Source organism: Salmo salar, chromosome ssa11 (genome assembly GCF_905237065.1).
Source record: "Salmo salar chromosome ssa11, Ssal_v3.1, whole genome shotgun sequence".
Classification (NCBI taxonomy): Eukaryota; Metazoa; Chordata; class Actinopteri; order Salmoniformes; family Salmonidae; genus Salmo; species Salmo salar.
Genome location: NC_059452.1, coordinates 36,536,594 through 36,559,093, shown reverse-complemented (window position 1 = coordinate 36,559,093; position 22,500 = coordinate 36,536,594). Strand labels below are relative to the sequence as shown.

The following is a 22,500-nucleotide window of genomic DNA, read 5'->3' as shown; positions in this document are numbered from 1 at the left end:
AAGATTGATGAACTGATGGTGTGAGAGAAAGACAGGAGGAGAAGACGGATTGATGAACTGATGGTGTGAGAGAAAGACAGGAGGAGAAGACGGATTGATGAACTGATGGTGTGAGAGAAAGACAGGAGGAGAAGACGGATTGATGAACTGATGGTGTGAGAGAAAGACAGGAGGAGAAGACGGATTGATGAACTGATGGTGTGAGAGAAAGACAGGAGGAGAAGACGGATTGATGAACTGATGGTGTGAGAGAAAGACAGGAGGAGAAGACGGATTGATGAACTGATGGTTTGTTTCTCTCTCTTTCTTTCTTTCTTTCTTTCTTTCTTTTTTTCTTTCGTTCTTTCTTTCTTTCTTTCTTTCTTTCTCACTCTCTCCCCTCTCTCCCCTCCCCTCTCCCCCTCTCTGTAAGGTGAGGTCCGTGGTGCCTGTTTATGACTTCCCATGCGACGGGAATCAGAAAAACACACACACACACACACACACACACACACACACACACACACACACACACACACACACACACACACACACACACACACACACACACACACACACACACACACCAAGGAACACACACACACACACACACACCAAGGAACACAATGGAACATTAGAGCTTCCGGAAAAGTCGTCAGTGTGTGTGAAAATGTCAAGACTGACTTTAGCTTCCCACAACTCATTGAACACACACCTCTTAAACAGGCACCACTGACCTCACCTTACAGAGAGGGGGAGAGGGGAGGGGAGAGAGGAGAGAGAGAGAGGAGAGGTCAGTGGTGCCTGTTTAAGAGGTGTGTGTTCAATGAGTTGTGGGAAGCTAAAGTCAGTCTTGACATTTTCACACACACTGATGACTTTTCTGGAAGCTGTAATTTTCCATCGTGTTCCTTGGTGTGTGTGTGTGTGTGTGTGTGTGAGTGTGTGGGAGTTTTTCTGATTCCCGTCAGACAGGCTGTGCCTCTTCTCCCTCTCTCTCTCCCCTCTCCCCTCCCTCTCTCCTCTCTCCCCTCCCCTCTCCCCCTCTCTGTAAGGTGAGGTCAGTGGTGCCTGTTTAAGAGGTGTGTGTTCAATGAGTTGTGGGAAGCTAAAGTCAGTCTTGACATTTTCACACACACTGATGACTTTTCCGGAAGCTCTAATTTTCCATTGTGTTCCTTGGTGTGTGTGTGTGTGTGTGTGTGTGTGTGTGGGGAAGTTTTTCTGATTCCCGTCAGACAGGCTGTGCCTTTTTGAGGGGCTTGAAATGTTACCCTCATTACCTGTGTGTGTGTTCCCTCATTATCACAGAAAGTTATATCCCTCGGTCCCTACCTCCCTCTCTCAAGTTGACACACTCCTCCCTCGTGGTCACACAGAAATACACCTACGCCGATGTTGTTACAGAAATACACCTACGCCAAAGTTGTTACAGAAATACACCTACGCCGATGTTGTTACAGAAATACACCTACGCCAAAGTTGTTACAGAAATACACCTACGCCGATGTTGTTATAGAAATACACCTACGCCGATGTTGTTATAGAAATACACCTACGCCGATGTTGTTACAGAAATACACCTACGCCGATGTTGTTATAGAAATACACCTACGCCGATGTTGTTATAGAAATACACCTACGCCGATGTTGTTATAGAAATACACCTACGCCGATGTTATAGAAATACACCTACGCCGATGTTATTATAGAAATACACCTACGCCGAAGTTGTTACAGAAATACACCTACGCCGATGTTGTTATAGAAATACACCTACGCCGAAGTTGTTACAGAAATACACCTACGCCGAAGTTGTTATAGAAATACACCTACGCCGATGTTGTTATAGAAATACACCTACGCCGATGTTGTTATAGAAATACACCTACGCCGATGTTGTTATAGAAATACACCTACGCCGATGTTGTTACAGAAATACACCTATGCCGTCGTTGTTACAGAAATACTCTCTACATTGTGGGGGTCGGGGGTCACCTTTCTCTCACAAACACACATCTTTATACCCCATGTGAATGACATGTATTACCAGTCATCTGCATGACTCATGACTGTGCTAGCCCACTGAGCTAAAGCCTAGCTCACTATCACCACCTCAGCTACACATACACAAGACTCAAAACACACAGCTCAAAACACACAACACACAGCTCAAAACACACAACACACAGCTCAAAACACACAACACGCAGCTCAACACACGCAGCTCAACACACGCAGCTCAACACACGCAGCTCAACACACGCAGCTCAACACACGCAGCTCAACACACGCAGCTCAAAACACACACAACACACAGCTCAAAACACACAGCTCAAAACACACAGCTCAAAACACACAGCTCAAAACACACAGCTCAAAACACGCAGCTCAAAACACACAACACACAGCTCAAAACACGCAGCTCAACACACACAGGTCAACACACACAGGTCAACACACACAGCTCAAAAGACACAGCTCAAAACACGCAGGTCAACACACACAGCTCAAAAGACACAGCTCAAAACACGCAGGTCAACACACACAGCTCAAAACACACAGCTCAAAACACGCAGGTCAACACATGCAGGTCAACACACGCAGCTCAAAACACACACAACACACAGCTCAAAACACACAGCTCAAAACACACAGCTCAAAACACACAGCTCAAAACACACAGGTCAACACACACAGGTCAACACACACAGGTCAAAACACACAGGTCAAAACACACAACTCAAAACACGCAGGTCAACACACGCAGCTCAACACACAGCTCAAAACACGCACAACACACAGCTCAAAACACACACAACACACAGCTCAAAACACACACAACACACAGCTCAAAACACACACAACACACAGCTCAAAACAGACAACACACAGCTCAAAACAGACAACACACAGCTCAAGACACGCAGCTCAACACACACAGCTCAAAATACACAGCTCAACACACAAAACACAGTTCAAACATAGTTACATTACAGAAAGGAAGCAATGAAGGTTGTATAAGAAACCAGGATAACATTCTAAAATCCTTTTAGGGAAAACAACAGTCTGAGGTCAGAAAGGGTCAAATGTTAAAAAATACCATTGACTAAGCTAGAAAGAAAGACTTTGCTCTTTGGAGTGCTGTAGGCAATAATAGCTTTGGGATAATGCACTGTCAGAGTGACTAAGCTACCCCTGGGAAGCTACAGAAATTATAGATTAGGGCAGACATTTTGATTTATTGATTGGTTGTTTGGTGGGTTGCTTGATTTGCATGGACAAAGCTGCTGCAGACACAGATATAGGCTGCGTCCCAAAGGCACCCTATTCCTTACATAGTGCACAACTTTTGACAAGTTCCCTTTGGGCTCTGGTAAAAAGTAATGCATTTTATAAGGATATAATACACCCCTTGTATGCATCCTATATTCTCCATATAGAGCCTAAAGGGAAATTCTCATTTTATTACCAAACCCTCAACATCTGGTGTTGGGCCCTAGCCAGAATACAGGCACTTTGATGCTGCTGTGTGTGTGTGTGCATTGCTGTGTGTGTACACGCCTGTGTGTGTGCGTGTGTGTGTGTGTGTGTGTGTGTGTGTGTGTCTGGCAGCATCTGAAAGGCTCTTGTGAAGATGAATAGTAATAATAATGATGATGAGACAGTGTTCAGCACCTCTCTGTTGATGTATCCCTGAGCCAGCCCACACTCCCAGCCCCGCCAATAAAACCCAAGAGAGAGAGAATTGAGAATGCACACAGACACACATACATGCCGCACGAACACACACTCAGAGGAATGTCACGTGCCACCTTAATTGTGGACCAGCGAAGGGTGGATGGAATGATTAACACAGACACTGAAATCTTGAAGGCCAAGTGTTTCACCCCTCTTCTTCCCTTCTCTCTTTCTCTCACAGCCTTTCTTTTTCATATTGAGACTAGTCTGATTTCCTGGCTGTGGGACTGACTTGCATCTTCTTCTGGTTGACAACATCTGTAGGAGGTGTGTGTGTGTGTGAATGTGTGCGGACTGGACGTCCTGTTCCCCTTAAATCAGTCATCTCATTGTCTGCATAAAAAGACACATAGAAGAAACCTCAACAAATGCTTTTGGTGGTTAGTTTCAAAGCATCACAATAACAGTTTTTATTTATGTTAGCATTACGACTTCCATAGTGACTATTGTCATTGAAAGTTCGATGGCATCATGGCAGCCATTGAGATTCTAACTAAACTATAGTCGGCAGTCTGATCATTTTTTCCTCTCCCCTGGGGAATGAGTGTCAGGGCTTTCAGAAGGATCGGACCAATACGCAGCGTGATCGTAGTTCCACATCTTTTATTAAATCGTGGTCAGGACGTGACAGTACCCCCCCAAAGGTGCGGACTCCGACCGCACCTACAAAAACAACCCCCCCCTAAACAACAACCCCCCCCCCAAAAAAAACAAAACACAAAGGGAGGGTAGGGTGGGTGACTAATGTCTATGGCAGCGGCTCTGGTTCCGGGTGTAGTACCCCCACCGCCCGCTGATCCCCCTGCTTCTGTATGTCCAGAGGAACCAGACCATGGATCATCGCCGGAGGCTTCGGACCGCCAACCACCGCTGAAGACTCTGGGCTAAAGGCCGCCGCTGAAGACTCTGGGCTAAAGGCCGCCGCTGAAGACTCTGAGCTGCGGACTGCCGCTGAAGGCTCTGGGCTGCGGACCGCCGCTGAAGGCTCTGGGCTGCGGACCGCCGCTGAAGGCTCTGGGCTGCGGACCGCCGCTGGAGGCTCTGGGCTGCGGAGCGTCGCTGGAGGCTCCGGGCTGAGGAGCGTCGCTGGAGGCTCCGGTCTGAGGAGCGTCGCTGGAGGCTCCGGGCTGAGGAGCGTCGCTGGAGGCTCCGGACTGTAGGCCGTCGCTGGAGGCTCCGGACTGTAGGCCGTCTCAGTAGGCTCCGGATTGTAGGCCGTCTCAGTAGGCCGTCTCAGTAGGCTCCGGACTGTAGGCCGTCTCAGTAGGCTCTGGACTGAAAAACATCGCCGGAAGCTCCGGACGGGGAACTGTCGCCGGATGCTCCGGACGGGGAACTGTCGCCGGAAGCTCCGGACGGGGAACTGTCGCCGGAAGCTCCGGACGGGGAACTGTCGCCGGAAGCTCCGGACGGGGAACTGTCGCCGGAAGCTCTGGATGGGGAACTGTCGCCGGAATCCTGATGCGTTGTACTGGCATGGGTGGCGCCAGACTGGTAACACGCACCTCAGGGCGAGTGCGGGGAGCAGGAACAGGACACTCCGGAATGGGCATGCGCACTGGAGGTCTGATGCATGGGACTGGCATAGGAGGCGCCAGACTAATAACACGCACCTCAGGGCGAGTGCGAGGAGGAGGCACAGGACGTACTGGGCTCCGGAGGCGCACCGGAGGTCTGGAGCTTAGAGCTGGCACACCCCGTCCTGGCTGGGTGGTTATTTGAGCCAAGCAAGGGCGGAGCGCAGGCACAGGACGAACTGGGCTGTACTGATGAAAGGGGGGTACCGTGCGTAGAGCAGGCGCAGGATAACCTGGACCGAAGAGACGCACTGGCGACCAGATACGCTGAGCCGGCGCACTTCTTCCTGGCTGACGGCCAACTCTAGCACGGCAACGGTGAGGAGCTTGCACCGAGCGCACTGGGCTGTGAGTGTCGTCGTTCCTCCCTTGCTGTCTCCACCTGCTTCCATGGCAGGGTCTTGTCCCCTGCCATTACCTCCTCCCATGTCCAGGACATCCTCCATTCACTCCTTTCCCTGGCACAGGATCCCTGCTCCTCCTGGGCACGCTGCTTGGTCCTTTTCTGGTGGGTGATTCTGTCACGGCTGTTCGAAGGATCGGACCAATACACAGCGTGATCGTAGTTCCACATCTTTTATTAAATCGTGAAACTAATGCTATAAACAATAAACTTCAAATACAAAAAACAAGAAAGCCGTGATGCAGAGCAGGCATACACTACTCACAAAATTATTCAAAAACCAAGTGGGACAAACATCAACTTAAATATGGCCTCCAATTAGAGACAACGACAACCGGCTGCCTCTAATTGGAGGTCATGCCAAACAAAAACCAACCTAGAAATACTAAACTAGAAACTAAACATAGAAATACAAAAACGGACAAACATCCCCTGTCACGCCCTGACCTACTCTACCATAGAAAATAACAACTTACTATATTCAGGACGTGACAATGAGAACAAGAACAAATAAGATTAACTTTTTTTAAAGGAACCTGTAGATCTTTAAAAATGACAATAATAACATTGGAAGAGAGATTCTAGCTAAAGCTAAAACCACTAGCCTGCTAAACATCTGTAGTCTGTTGGTTCCAGAAGGTAAGTAGTGCTGTGTTGGTTTTAATAATGACCTGTTGTTCCACCTCATGACTCCCATCAGATTAGACCAAGTATCACCCTGTGTGTGTATGTGGTGTGTGCCAGATCAGCCAATGGTAGGCCAGCCGTGTGTGTGTGTGTGTGTGTGTGTGTGTGTGTCACATGCCATGTCTAATCCAGGCCATTACACAGTTCTAGTGCAGCTCCACAGAGGGCCCAATTAGAGTAGATTAGATGACATTATTAAGGGGATGCTGGCCACTCCCTACATGGGTGTTAAAGTGCAGAAGTGTGTGTGTGTGTCAGATGTGAGGCCAGCCGTGCGTGTGTGTGTATCACCCCACACAAGGCCAGCCCCAGATGTGTAATCAATGCCAGACATAGATACTTAGAGTTCATCAGTCTGTGTTCTCCTACATGAAGTTACTCTTAGTAGTAACAGTGACATAACTATTGTATGAAAACTACACAAACCATATGTTTGGTATAGTTTTTTGTATACAGCAGTTAGAATACAAACATGTAGAGCGTGTGTGTGTGTGTGTGTGTGTGTGTGTGTGTGTGTGACCTGCTTTCAGACGACATCTGATAACTGTGTATGTCAGATATATAGGCCATGCTAACCACTACCTCACACATAGAGGAAGTGAGAAAGAGGTGAGTTAAAAAATTATCTTATCTGTGACCTACAGTCTCTCTCAAAGTGTCTTACAGTTAATAAAAAAAGACCAGGAAGAGATGCGAAAGCCATATATAGTAGAAAGATGAAGAGGAGATGCACACAGATACAACATAGCTAACAGACACTGCAGTGGAACAACGGCGGTTCTTTATTCCATTGGACATCTAATCCCAACAACGCCTCATCCCATTGGACAGAGGAGCATTCTGAATATCAATCCTCAATCTCATTGGACATTTGTTAACCAACCTACCACTCAGTCTACAGCTGTACAAAGCAACTGTCTGATTTGATATGCAGGATAGTCAATATGTCACAGTCATTGACGAACCTGCACTTTACATCAGAAGAGAGTCATTTTGAGACATCAGAACTGCTCTGACACCAACAGAGCTGTTTTTGAACTTCCTTATTTTGATCGTCTTCAAGAGGTGAGTTTTTCATTTCTTGACGCTCGCCGGTTAGAAAATGGAGCATTTGGAGAACTTGCCTTGCGTTACTTTCATATCACAAACATCGCCTCAGAGCAGTTCTGTTTGATAAATCTGTTTAAGGGACATGGTAAACTGAGGTTCTTATACCTAGGTGATAATAGGATTTCTCAGATTACAGAGAACAGTTTGTTTGCCCTACACAGCTTGGAAACCCTAACGCTGAAAAATAACCCAGTCATAAACATCTGCATTCATCCACCTCACCTCCCTAAATGACATATATTTTGACTTTTCTCCTCCTCCTGGTGAGTCACAGACAAGTCGAAATCTGACCCATATATTTGGTGTCTTCCCTCAAGGACTGACTCACATGAATATCAGCTCCTGGAGTACTCTCAACATCACCATCGACAGCACCCCAAAACAAGACTTTGCCCTTCAGCTCACCACTCCATCTAATGTGATTTTCCAAGACTGCTGGAGACCATTCTTCCAGTCAGTTGTCTACCTCGAGACTATGACAGGATATCTCCTGTGTGGGTCTCACTTTGCTGCAAAGTACTTGAGTTCCAGTTTGAGTTCCAGTTGGTTTTCTCACCAGAGTTTGTGGACATGAGTGACCTGAACAGGCTTGTGCAGCTAAGGTGTCTGACGCTGATGAAAGTGGACCTCATCGTTCAGCCAGCACTGGGCATCATGTTCCACAATCTGACCAGACTGGAGAGCGTGAACCTTATTGAATGTAGGATCCTCACTCTGGAGGAGGAGCTGAGCAGAGACCTGAAGTCCCTAAGTGTGATTAAATGTCATGCTATAGAGGAGTTCAGCATAATGGACAGCTTTCCAGAGCCCCTCACCATCCTGAGGTTTATGGAGTTCTTTGGTCCTCACCTGCACTGCAGCTGTGATAATGCCTGGCTGGACAACTGGGCCAGGAGACAACAACATGTCCAGGTCATATTTTGGCTTGAGGGAGAGCTGGAGATGACATACAAAAATGAAAATGGTATCCAGAAGAAAATGGTATTCCGCAGGTACTCGGAGGCCCACTGTTCCCTGGATGTGAGTTTTGTCCTGTTCACCTGCACCTCCCTGGATCTGCTCCTCTTCATACTAGTGGTGCTGCTCCATCAGCTGGCTGGGGACTACCTGCTGGCCTTCTGCCACATTGCCCATAGTTGGCTAGAAGACGCGGTGCAGAGGCCCAACCCCAGAGGGCGCTACCACTATGATGCCTTTGTGTCATACAATGGTAGAGACGAGCGCTGGGTGCTGGAGCAGCTGCTGCCGGGCCTTCTGCAGAGGGAGCCTCCCTTCCTGTGTCTCTGTCTGCACAGTAGGGACTTCCAGCTGGGGAAGGAAATTATGGACAACAGCACAGACAGCCTCTACGGCAGCCACCACACTCTGTGTCTGGTGAGTCGTCACTACCTGCGCAGTAACTGGTGCTCCTTGGAGCTGCAACTGGCCACCCGTCATCTGCTGGTGGAACACACAGGCATCCTTATCCTGGTCTTCCTGGAGGACATACCCCCCTAGGCAGCTGTCTGCCCACCACTGCCTGGCCAGGCTGGTCAGGACCTACCTGGACTGGCCCCAGGACCCGGCTCTGCAGCCAGCCTTCTGGGACTGCCTGTGGACCAAATTGGCCCCCCCTGAACCACTCCCTGCACAGTAACACAACACATAGATAGGAATACATGTCAACCTGTCTACCATGACAGGGGTATTCAATATTTATATACATAAACATTTTTGCTTTTGATGTTTTGTTCAGTACTATTATAATTTGTTTAATGTAATGTATACTCTATGACTTACCTAATACCAAACCTACTAACTAACTAGGGCCGAGATTTTTATGTTACCAACAAGTGCATTGCACAACCAACAATGCACCTTTTCAAGGGCAATATCCCAAACGTTCACAGCGATCACGTTCATGGTTAACTCTGCAGATGTAGGTTCAAGTAGAAATTGCCTATGTTAAGTGCTGTGTACTTGTTGAAAGTGCATCTGATTTGAATCCCGGCCTAGTTAACTACAGTGCCTTCAATAAGTATTCACACCCCTTGCCTTTTTCCACGTTTTGTTGTTTTACAGCCTGAATTTAAAATTGATTAAACTGAGATTTTGTGTCACTGGCCTACACACAATAGCGCATAATGTCAGTGTTATGTTATGAATTATGTTTACAAATGAATTAAAAATAAAAAGGTGAAATGTCTTGAGTCAATAAGTAATCAACTCATTTGTTATGGCAAGCCTCACTCTGTGAAATAATAGTGTTTAACATGATTTTTGAAGGACTACCTCATCTCTGTACTCCGCACATACAATTATCTGTAAGGTCCCTCAGTTGAGTAATCAATTTCAAACACAGGTTCAACTGTAAAGACCAGGGAGTTTTTCCAATGCCTCGCAAAGAAGGGCACATATTGGTAGAAGGGTAAAAATAAAAAAAGCAGACATTGAATATCCCTTTGAGCATGAAGTTATTAATTACACTTTGGATGTTGTATCAATACACACAGTCAATACAAAGATACAGGCGACCTTCCTAACTCAGTTGCCAGAGAGGAAGGAAACCGCTCAGAGATTTCACCATGAGCCCAATGGTGACTTTAAAACAGTTACAGAGTTTAATGGCTGTGATAGGAGAAAACTGAGGATGGCTCACCAACATTATAATTACTCCACAATACTAATCTAAATGACAGAGTGAAAAGACAGAGGCCTGTAAAGAATAAAAATGTAAAAGAACACGCATCCTGTTTGCAATAAGGCACTAAAGTAAAACTGCAAAAAATGTGGCAAAGAAATGAACTGTCCTGAATACAAAGCGTTATGTTTTAGAGCAAATCCAATACAACACATCACCGTGTACCACTCTTCATATTTCGTGGTGGCTGCATCATGTTAAGGGTATGCTTGTCATTGACAAGGACTAGGGAGTCTTTTTAAGGATAAAAATAAACTAATTAGGGCTAATCCTAGAGGAAAACCTGGTTGTGTGCTTTCCAACAGACACTGGGAGACAAATTCACCTTTCAGCGGGACAGTAACCTAAAACACAAGGCCAAATATACACTGGAGTTGCTTACCAAGACGACATTGAATGTTCCTGAGTGGCCTAGTTACAGTTTTTACTTACATCGTCTTGAAAATCTATGGCAAGACATGAAAATGCAATTATCTAGCAATTATCATCAACCAACTTGACAGAGCATGAAGCATTTTAAAAATAATAATATGTGAATATTGTACAATCCAGGTGTGTAAAGCTTTTAGACATACCCAGAAAGACTCCCAGCTGTAACCACTGCCAAAAGTGATGCTAATATGTATTGACTCAGGGGTGTGAATACCTATGTAAATTAGATATTTCTGTATTTCACATTTTCAATGAATTTGCTACATTTTCTAATAACATGTTTTCACTTTGTCATTATGGGTATTGTGTCTAGAAAAAATATATTTAATCAATTTCAGGCTGTAACAACAAAATGTGGAATAAGTCAAGGGGTGTGAATACTTTCTGAAGGCACTATAAAAACCCTTTTCAGACATGTGTAACGTGGTGACTTGAAAGCTCCTTGGCTACGGCATGGTTTTTTTTTCGTCTGAAAGATTACACTACGGCTTTTTAAATGCCGCCACGAAACCCGCCACAAAACCTGTTCTACGTTCGAAGCACCACTGAATGGGCATTTGAACTTGTCTGTAAAGCACTGCCGCTTCTGAAGCGGGACTAACACCCATCACTAGGCAACTAGAACTGTCAATCAAATGATCTGCACGCAGACCACTCTCTCATAGGAAAAGTACTTTTAAGTTTGTTAAATAAAATGTCTTACCAATACATTTAGTAGAAAGAAAACACATCTGTCTACCCTACCATAAAAAACTGCAGAAAAACAACACAACAGCACATCAATCAGCAACGTTTATAGTTGTCAGGGAAACAATACCGAACATTCTACTGTCTCAAAAGGTACAGACACTGCTGATGCAGCACTTTTTTAAATTGTCTGAAAGGTTATCAATTGTTGCTATTGACCCGTTACTATAGCGGCGTCCTATGTAAGAAAAGGGTATAAGTGTCTTGAAAATATAGAAGGCGCTAAATAAAATGCTGTACATGTGTTGACAATGCATCGGATTTAATCCGGTCTAATTAACTACAAGGGGTGTGAATACTTTCTAGCTATCTACATTATAGCTATGTATTAAAAACCAATAAACCAAATTAATATTTATATAAAAGGATCATATAGTCGTGCTGTATGAACTAGTCTCAGGATAAACCACTTTGAGATGGAAATACAAACCATTTATAATAAATATTAACTGAGAGTCACTCCCTACATGGGTCTCAAAACTCAGAAGTGTGTGTGTGTGTGTGTGTGTGTGTGTGTGTGTGTGTGTGCACGTGCCACAGTTCCTACTGAAATCAAATGCATTCATAGAGAATGAATGAATGAATTAATTTGATTTATCTAAAGCTTAGTATGAATCTCTGTGTCAAAATGTCACAGTGGACTAATTCGTTCTTCTGTGTTCTCTAAACCTTAACACAAAGTCACATGATGGATTAGTAACATAACGAATTCATGCATTAGCTTTCATTAGTTTAACACGTACTGAACAGGATTACAGGGGGACCTGATCCTAGATCAGCACTCCTGATCTGAGACGCCTCATACATACGGGAATCATGAGTGTCCTTGTAGCTTCTAAGCTCATCTCAGTATTAGACATGTTGCTTTAGGACAGCTGTCTGACAGTACTCTCTGTGTAATCCATTATGGGTGGTATTAGACATGTTGCTTTAGGACAGCTGTCTGACAGTACTCTCTGTGTAATCCATTATGGTGGTATTAGACATGTTGCTTTAGGACAGCTGTCTGACAGTACTCTCTGTGTAATCCATTATGGTGGTATTAAACATGTTGCTTTAGGACAGCTGTCTGACAGTACTCTCTGTGTAATCCATTATGGTGGTATTAGACATGTTGCTTTAGGACAGCTGTCTGACAGTACTCTCTGTGTAATCCATTATGGGTGGTATTAGACATGTTGCTTTAGGACAGCTGTCTGACAGTACTCTCTGTGTAATCCATTATGGTGGTATTAGACATGTTGCTTTAGGACAGCTGTCTGACAGTACTCTCTGTGTAATCCATTATGGTGGTATTAAACATGTTGCTTTAGGACAGCTGTCTGACAGTACTCTCTGTGTAATCCATTATGGTGGTATTAAACATGTTGCTTTAGGACAGCTGTCTGACAGTACTCTCTGTGTAATCCATTATGGGTGGTATTAGACATGTTGCTTTAGGACAGCTGTCTGACAGTACTCTCTGTGTAATCCATTATGGTGGTATTAAACATGTTGCTTTAGGACAGCTGTCTGACAGTACTCTCTGTGTAATCCATTATGGTGGTATTAGACATGTTGCTTTAGGACAGCTGTCTGACAGTACTCTCTGTGTAATCCATTATGGTGGTATTAAACATGTTGCTTTAGGACAGCTGTCTGACAGTACTCTCTGTGTAATCCATTATGGTGGTATTAGACATGTTGCTTTAGGACAGCTGTCTGACAGTACTCTCTGTGTAATCCATTATGGTGGTATTAAACATGTTGCTTTAGGACAGCTGTCTGACAGTACTCTCTGTGTAATCCATTATGGTGGTATTAGACATGTTGCTTTAGGACAGCTGTCTGACAGTACTCTCTGTGTAATCCATTATGGTGGTATTAAACATGTTGCTTTAGGACAGCTGTCTGACAGTACTCTCTGTGTAATCCATTATGGTGGTATTAGACATGTTGCTTTAGGACAGCTGTCTGACAGTACTCTCTGTGTAATCCATTATGGTGGTATTAGACATGTTGCTTTAGGACAGCTGTCTGACAGTACTCTCTGTGTAATCCATTATGGTGGTATTAAACATGTTGCTTTAGGACAGCTGTCTGACAGTACTCTCTGTGTAATCCATTATGGTGGTATTAAACATGTTGCTTTAGGACAGCTGTCTGACAGTACTCTCTGTGTAATCCATTATGGTGGTATTAGACATGTTGCTTTAGGACAGCTGTCTGACAGTACTCTCTGTGTAATCCATTATGGTGGTATTAAACATGTTGCTTTAGGACAGCTGTCTGACAGTACTCTCTGTGTAATCCATTATGGTGGTGTATTACAGCAGTGGGGAGACATATCTGGGCTGTAGAGATCAGCTGTCAGGTAGGGAGACATCACAGGCAGATGAATGTGCTACAGACCATTTTCCATCTTGGGCAAATGACAGGGCAGCTCTGTCTAACCAACTATTTAATACTGTGCCAGGCCAGGCGAAGAAGCCAGGCATCAGACTTGCAAATGGAAGTGTGAGTGTGAGGGGGAAAGAATGTGTGTGTTTGTGTGTCTGTGTGTAATACCTTGTCTTGCATCTGACTTGCAAATAGCAGAGATTTGGACACGGCCCTTGTTTACGTTTGTGTGCTCTCCGTGGCTCGTTGATGCATGGCACATGCAGATGAGGTGAACTTGTTAAAATCCCAGATTGAGGCTTTGGGGAAAAGTTATCAACGCGATGTGTCAGCACTGCTCGGCCGTGTGTCAGCTCCCATTTATCAGACAACCTTGTTATTTATGTGTAGTTCAGTCTCGCTACTTCCCACCATGCAACAGGGATTGTTTGTGAGTGCAGCGGATAGAAAAAGCCAGATGCATAGTTTCTGTTAATTTTTTTCCCACCTATCAAGCCACTCTAATATATGAGGTTCTTTTTCAATGCCGTTCTGTCGGCTCTGGCCCTTGAAGGTGTATCTCTACTGACTCGCTAAGTTGCAACACATTCTTTGAATTCATAAAACCATGTGCTCTCTCTCGCTCTGTCTTTCTCTCTCTCTCTCTCTCTCTCTCTCTCTCTCTCTCTCTGTGTTTTCTCTCTCTCCATGCTCCATGTGCGCTGTCTGTCTGTCTGTCTAAACTCCACAGCCAGAACAGGAATGCAGTGTGAGAGTCTTTCACCACTTGTTGTGTAAACTCACACCAGGGTATCTCTTTCTCCATGTCTCTCGCTCAGTCTGTCAGCGTGCGTGTGGTTTGCCCTCTGTGCCAATTGTAGAATGACTTTACTAAAACTTTAATCTTTCGCTTAACCGCGTCGATGCTGTTGTTTCCAGACATTGTCTTGTTTGCGAGCGTAGGCTAAGCCTAGTTAGTTTTTCTTTTCTAAAACGTTTCTTCGAACTTCGATGCTGATGAGCAAAATGATGATTGTAGAGAAGAACTTGATGACAGTTGGAAAGAGAAGGAGGTTAAAAGTACAATTCTTAACAACATATAGCTACAATTGCAATTACATACCCATTACATATGGAGTAGAAATGAACAAGAGTGACCTTTTAACCTCGCCTAGCCGGTCCAAATGTTGCTATTTGTTCAATTTCCTGTATTACATTTGGTTGTCGTTGGCAAGGTTGACAACAATAGCTAAAACATTAGCAATATCCTTGCAACTAATGTTTTGTGGATTATGATAAGGTAAGAAATGTACAATGTCATTTGAGGCATTTCTTAGCAATGTTCTTCAAAAAACATGAAGAAATCGACATTTTAAATCTTAGGTTCAGGTTAATTATTGTGTTTAGGTTATCTCTTAGGTTTAGGTTAACTCTTGGGTTTAAGTTCATTCTTGAACTGAACCAGTTGTATAACTGGTGTATTCCGTCCCTTCCAAGAACATTGTAGCAAATTCTCCTTAATCTCTGTTGTCCTTATTCTATGTTGTCCTTCTCTGGAGGCCCACTTGTGTTAACATTACAGCTGAATGCTTTGTTGTCAGCTATCTGTCTGACCGACGTGGGGTTGAGAAACTCTGGACGACTATTCTGGTGTGTGTCAGCATTAAAATGAGACATGCATATGCAGCATCATCATTAGTGGGAGTCACAGAGGTGAAGTGGGAATGTGTCTTTGTGTGTGTGTCAGTTTGATGGTCAGTGAAATGAGAGTATGTCTGTGTCTGAGTGGGCAGATTGGCAGTGTGGGTTAAGTGTGGACGAACCGCTCGATAGCAAACAGGAAAAGGAAACTAAAGTAAGAGTAGAGTTGGTGTGTGTGTGTGTGCGTGCGTGTGTGTGTGTGTGTGTGTGTGTGTGTGTGTGTGTGTGTGTGTGTGTGTGTGTCTAGACCTGATTGCTACGCTGCACAACTCTCTCCTTTTTTAGATTCTCATCTGACACACAGCAGGGTTCCTCTCTCTCTCTTTCTCACTTTCTGTCCCTCTCTGATTCTTTCTTTCTCCCCCTCTCTCCTTCTCTTCTATCATGCCCTCTCTGTTTTATCCCCCCCCCCTCTCTCCTGCTGTCTTCAGTTTAATTTGTGCCTGTGAGAACCACCGCTGTACCTAAGCATCAGGAGAAAAGTCCTCCTTAATTGAAAAAAGTAATTAAACAAGCCATTAGTCAGTTGTTTATATATCTCCTTAGACAGTAGGTGATGCTTGTTGTTGTTCAGTCAGCGAGAAGAGAATCAACATGCCGCTGAAGTAGTGAAGTGTTAGTGACATGTGTGTGAAGACTATTGGAGAGTGTGTGTACATGCGTGTGTGTGAAGACTATTGGAGAGTGTGTGTACATGCGTGTGTGTGTGAAGACTATTGGAGAGTGTGTGTACATGCGTGTGTGTGAAGACTATTGGAGAGTGTGTGTACATGCGTGTGTGTGAAGACTATTGGCGAGTGTGTGTACATGCGTGTGTGTGAAGACTATTGGAGAGTGTGTGTACATGCGTGTGTGTGAAGACTATTGGAGAGTGTGTGTACATGCGTGTGTGTGTGAAGACTATTGGAGAGTGTGTGTACATGCGTGTGTGTGAAGACTATTGGAGAGTGTGTGTACATGCGTGTGTGTGAAGACTATTGGAGAGTGTGTGTACATGCGTGTGTGTGAAGACTATTGGAGAGTGTGTGTACATGCGTGTGTGTGAAGACTATTGGCGAGTGTGTGTACATGCGTGTGTGTGAAGACTATTGGAGAGTGTGTGTCCATGCGTGTGTGTGAAGACTATTGGAGAGTGTGTGTACATGCGTGTGTGTGAAGACTATTGGAGAGTGTGTGTACATGCGTGTTTGTGAAGACTATTGGAGAGTGTGTGTACATGCGTGTGTGTGTGTCAGAGACCAATAGTTATCAAAGGGGACTTTATGTTGTCTGCACAATTCTGAAAGAATCTCTGGACTCTGAACTCTATACCAGTGTTTCCCAAACTTTTCCTGGACTACCCCCGAGCCTCCTAGCCCCCAGCCTCCTAGCCCCCTAGCCTCCTAACCCCTGTTGTAGAAATTGTTACACAGAGACACTCAAAGTCAATCTTAAATGAAGCTGGAGAGGTCACAGTCAAACTTAGATGCATAAAGTACCTGTCTGAAGTGAACACTCACGGGGCAGTCCCTTTAGTTGTCTTATATACTGCAGACAAGTCATATTTGCATGATTTAGCTTATTTATAATTAATGAATCATTCATGTTTGTTTCATTCATGTGACGACCAATACTGGGTCATGCTTGTGACAGACCAGTACCTCACGAGGCTTCTTCTCTAAGCTGAGACCTTGAAACTGAGATATAATTTCTCTAAACAAGGTTCTGGGCGTACTGCCAAATTGCAGATACTGATAGTGAGGATTCGTTCAGTCAGTCACTTGCATGAACACAGAAATTGGTTATTAGAAAAGCACAAAAATGTCCACCTTAGCCTCCTAACCCCATAGCCTCCTAGCCTCCTAACCCCCTAGCCTCTTAACCCCCTAACTCCCTAGCCTCCTAGCCTCCTAACCCCCTAGCCTCCTAACCCCCTAGCCTCTTAACCCCCTAACTCCCTAGCCTCCTAGCCTCCTAACCCCCTAGCCTCCTAACCCCCTAGCCTCTTAACCCCCTAACTCCCTAGCCTCCTAGCCTCCTAACCCCTAGCCTCCTAACCCCCTAGCCTCTTAACCCCCTAATTCCCGAGCCTCCTAGCCTCCTAACCCCTAGCCTCCTAACTCCCTAGCCTCCTAGCCTCCTAACCCCCTAGCCTCCTAACCCCCTAGCCTCCTAACCCCTAACCCCCTAGCCTTCCAGCCTCCTAACCTCCTAGCCTTCTAGCCTCCTAACCCCCTAGTCTCCTAGCCTCCTAACCTCTTAGCCCCTAACCTCCTAGCCTCCCAACACTCTAGCCTCCTAACCTCCTAGCCTCCTAACCTCCTAGCCTCCTAACCTCCTAGCCTCCTAACCTCCTAGCCCCCTAACCTCCTAGCCCCCTAACCCCCTAGCCTCCTAACCCCCTAGCCTCCCAACACTCTAGCCTCCTAACCCCCGAGCCTCCCAACATTCTAGACCCCTAGCCTCCTAGCCTCCTAGCCTCCTAGCCTTCTAGCCCCCTAACCTCCTAGCCTCCTAGACCCCTAGCCTCCTAGCCCCCTAACTTCCTAGCCTGCTAACCCCTTAGCCTCCTGACCTCCTAGCCCCCTAGCCTCCTAGCCTCCTAGCCCCCTAACCTCCTAGCCTCCTAGCCCCCTAACCCCCAGCCTCCTAGCCCCCTAATCCCCCAGCCTCCTAACCCCCTAGCCTCCTAACCCCCTAGCCTCCTAACCCCCTAGCCTCCCAACACTCTAGCCTCCTAACCCCTAGCCTCCTAACCCTCTAGCCCCCTAGCCCCCTTGCCTCCTAGCCCCCTAACCCCCTAGCCTTCCAGCCTCCTAACCTCCTAGCCTCCTAACCCCCTAGCCTCCTAGCCTCCTAACCTCTTAGCCCCTAACCTCCTAGCCTCCCAACACTCTAGCCTCCTAACCTCCTAGCCTCCTAGTCCCCTAACCTCCTAGCCTCCTAACCTCCTAGCCTCCTAACCTCCTAGCCCCCTAACCTCCTAGCCCCCCTAACCCCCTAGCCTCCTAACCCCCTAGCCTCCCAACACTCTAGCCTCCTAACCCCTAGCCTCCCAACACTCTAGACCCCTAGCCTCCTAGCCTCCTAGCCTTCTAGCCCCCTAACCTCCTAGCCTCCTAGACCCCTAGCCTCCTAGCCCCCTAACTTCCTAGCCTGCTAACCCCCTAGCCTCCTGACCTCCTAGCCCCCTAGCCTCCTAGCCTCCTAGCCCCCTAACCTCCTAGCCTCCTAGCCCCCTAACCCCCCAGCCTCCTAACCCCCTAGCCTCCTAACCCCCTAGCCTCCTAACCCCCTAGCCTCCCAACACTCTAGCCTCCTAACCCCCTAGCCTCCCAACACTCTAGCCTCCTAGACCCCTAGCCGTTCCACTTGATCTATTCCAGTACCGGCACACCTGATTAGTCAACTAATCCCCAAGCCATTGACTTGTTGAATCAGGTGTTTTAGTTCAGGGAGCGTATTCATAAAGTGTCTTTGAGTAGGAGCAGGACTCTAAATTACAACCAATATGTTGCTATGCAACCAGCAGTTTAACACTGGGAGCACTGTGCCACTATGAACAAAACTCTCCCAGATAGTGATTGTTGCAATGATAAGGCTTCGCTGTACCGTTGTTTCAGAGCCCTAGAGAAACTAGTGAGTGCAGATTCGTTAGCATCCTGGTTGCACCATTACTACAGCGAAAACTCCTTGCTTCTATCCCAACCAGGTCAAAAGATCTGACCCATATTACCGGCACAACATTTGTATCTTCTATAGCGGATCGCCGGGACCGCATTTTGACACACTTGCGTCGTTAACCATTTGATTACACTTTGTTCAGTCATGTTACCTTATAGGATAGCTAGCTAATAACCTGGTAAATTGACCAGTAAATTGTCACAAACGTGACATTTTTAAAGAGTTTTTTTTAAAGAGTTTGTAAAATGTTCAGTGTAATGCATCTCAATAGGAAAATAGTGATTTTACAGCATGTATAAACCTAATATTCCACACATGACTTTGTCATTTCAATGACGGGTATTCTTATCAACCAGGGGAGGCTGCTGAGGGGAGGACGGCTCATTATAATGTCTGGAACAGAGCAAATGGAATGGCATCAGACACATGGAAACCATATGTTTGATGTATTTGATACCATTCCACTGATTCCTCTCCAGCTATTACCACTAGCCCGTCCTCCCCAATTAAGGTGTCACCAACCTCCTGTGGTATCAACGTTTTAGCTTTTATAATAAACTGTGTTTACAGTGCTACATATTCGTTTCTAGGGCAACAGCATGTGCTTCAACAGTAGCTAGACTTCATTTAGACCCAGTACAGGCTGTATCTCAATCAATCAATATATTATTATTTTCTGCTGCTCCTAAATGTCATGCACCAGTGCTACCAATGAAAATGTCTTATTTAGAACCATGGTTGTAGCCTGTGGGCCGTAGGTATGAAACATCTCAGAGTGCTGATCTAGGGTCAGGTCCCCCCTGTCCATGTAATCTTATCTAAAATGCAAAACTGATCCTAAATCAGCACTTTTACTCTGAGACGCTTGATACACACGGCCCCGCAGGGCTACAACCAAACTGTGGAACGTCTTGGGGTCCTCGCGGAGAGGTTTAGAGGAATACTGCTCTATACTGTAAATGGAGAGGGAGACTAATGTATGTATTTATTGAACATTTTCAAGTGCAAGTTGCCAGATAGAATTGGAAAAAGCCCACCTGGTTGCCAGATAGAAATAGAAAAAGCCCACCTGGTTGTCAGATTGTGCATGTGTAGAACAACATGTCAGATAGTGAGATCAAAGTCAAGTGGTAGCCCTAGATCCGCTGATATACAGTAACCAGCATATGGTCCACCCATAACTAACATATGAATTCCCATCTCATTTGTTTTTTTTTACACACACACACTTGCGCACATACACACACAGACGCGCGCGCACACACACACACACACACACACACACGCACACAGACGCGCACACATACACACACACACGTGCACACAGACGCGTGCACACACACACACAGATGCGCACACAGACGCGTGCACACACACACAGACGCACACACAGACGCGCGCACACACACACATACACGCACATACATACTCGTTGCTGCACTGTGGGAACTAGAAGCACAAGCCTTTCACTACACTTGCAATAACCACACACACAAACACACATAACCACACACACATAACCACACACACATAACCACACACACACATACATAACACACACACACACACACACACACACACACACACACACACACACACACACACACACACACACACACACACACACTAACACACACACAAACAGATGGCATAGGAATCACAGGATGTCATCAGCTGCAGGGTTTTAAGTGAACCATAGAAGTGCTCCAGGGGATTCCTTTAGAGTGTTATCTTCCAAACCACCTGTCCTCTGGTCTGTCTGTTTCTTCCTCAACCAGCTGATTGATACATGTCATATTGTGCGTGTGGAAGCATTTCAAACAGTTCTCAATGTTTCCTGAGCTCGTAGGTTGCATCATCTGCTGCATTTGTGTGTGTATCTCCTGTGTGTGTGTGTGTGTGTGTGTGTGTGTGTGTGTGTGTGTGTGTGTGTGTGTGTGTGTGTGTGTGTGTGTGTGTGTGTGTGTGTGTGTGTGTGTGTGTGTGTGTGTGTGTGTGTATCTCCTCTGTGTGTGTGTGTGTGTGTGTGTGTGTGTGTGTGTGTGTGTATCTGCTGCGTTTGTTTCATTTCATCACACTAACATTTCTGTTCTTTCATCTCCTTCTTTCAGATTGAACTGTGCTGCGTTGCTCCAGGCTCTGTTAGATACTGATTTACTCTCTCCTCTCTGACTAATGAGACCATGTTCCTCTCCATGTTCCTCTCCATTTCTCCTCTCTGACTAATGAGACCATGTTCCTCTCCATTTCTCCTCTCCATTTCTCCTCTCTGACTAATGAGACCATGTTCCTCTCCATGTTCCTCTCCATTTCTCCCCTCTGACTAATGAGACCATGTTCCTCTCCATGTTTCTCTCCATTTCTCCCCTCTGACTAATGAGACCATGTTCCTCTCCATTTCTCCCCTCTGACTAATGAGACCATGTTCCTCTCCATTTCTCCCCTCTGACTAATGAGACCATGTGCCTCTCCATGTTCCTCTCCATTTCTCCCCTCTGACTAATGAGACCATGTTCCTCTCCATTTCTCCTCTCTGACTAATGAGACCATGTTCCTCTTCATTTTCCTCTCCATTTCTCCCCTCTGACTAATGAGACCATGTTCCTCTCCATGTTCCTCTCCATTTCTCCTCTCTGACTAATGAGACCATGTTCCTCTCCATGTTCCTCTCCATTTCTCCTCTCTGACTAATGAGACCATGTTCCTCTCCATTTCTCCTCTCCATTTCTCCCCTCTGACTAATGAGACCATGTTCCTCTCCATTTCTCCTCTCTGACTGATGAGACCATGTGCCTCTCCAGTTCTCCCCTCTGACTAATGAGACCATGTTCCTCTCCATGTTCCTCTCCATTTCTCCTCTCTGACTAATGAGAACATGATCCTCTCCATTTCTCCCCTCTGACTAATGAGACCATGTTCCTCTCCATGTTCCTCTCCATTTCTCCCCTCTGACTAATGAGACCATGTTCCTCTCCATTTCTCCTCTCTAACTAATGAGACCATGTTCCTCTCCATGTTCCTCTCCATTTCTCCCCTCTGACTAATGAGACCATGTTCCTCTCCATGTTCCTCTCCATTTCTCCTCTCTGACTAATGAGACCATGTTCCTCTCCATTTCTCCTCTCTGACTAATGAGACCATGTGCCTCTCCATGTTCCTCTCCATTTCTCCTCTCTGACTAATGAGACCATGTTCCTCTCCATGTTCCTCTCCATTTCTCCCCTCTGACTAATGAGAACATGATCCTCTCCATTTCCCTCTCCATTTCTCCCCACTGCACTTTGGAGCTTTCATCATTTTATTATGGAAAGCAGGATTAATGCGAAAGAGAGAAAATGAAAAGGTGAAACGTAGAGTATGATATCTTTCACCCACAGATACAAGTCACACACTGCATTGTGGAGTTGTGTGTGTGTGTGTGT

At 45.7% G+C, this 22,500-nt stretch overlaps 1 protein-coding gene and 1 pseudogene across 5 annotated transcripts in view; both read left to right on the top strand.

Moving 5' to 3' along the window:
• The window catches only part of LOC106562656 (cell migration inducing hyaluronidase 1), a 140,307-nt gene that overhangs the window by 36,016 nt on the left and 81,791 nt on the right, over positions 1–22,500 (top strand). The window lies entirely within an intron of this gene.
• Positions 7,490–9,555, top strand: LOC106562646 (toll-like receptor 13; annotated as a pseudogene).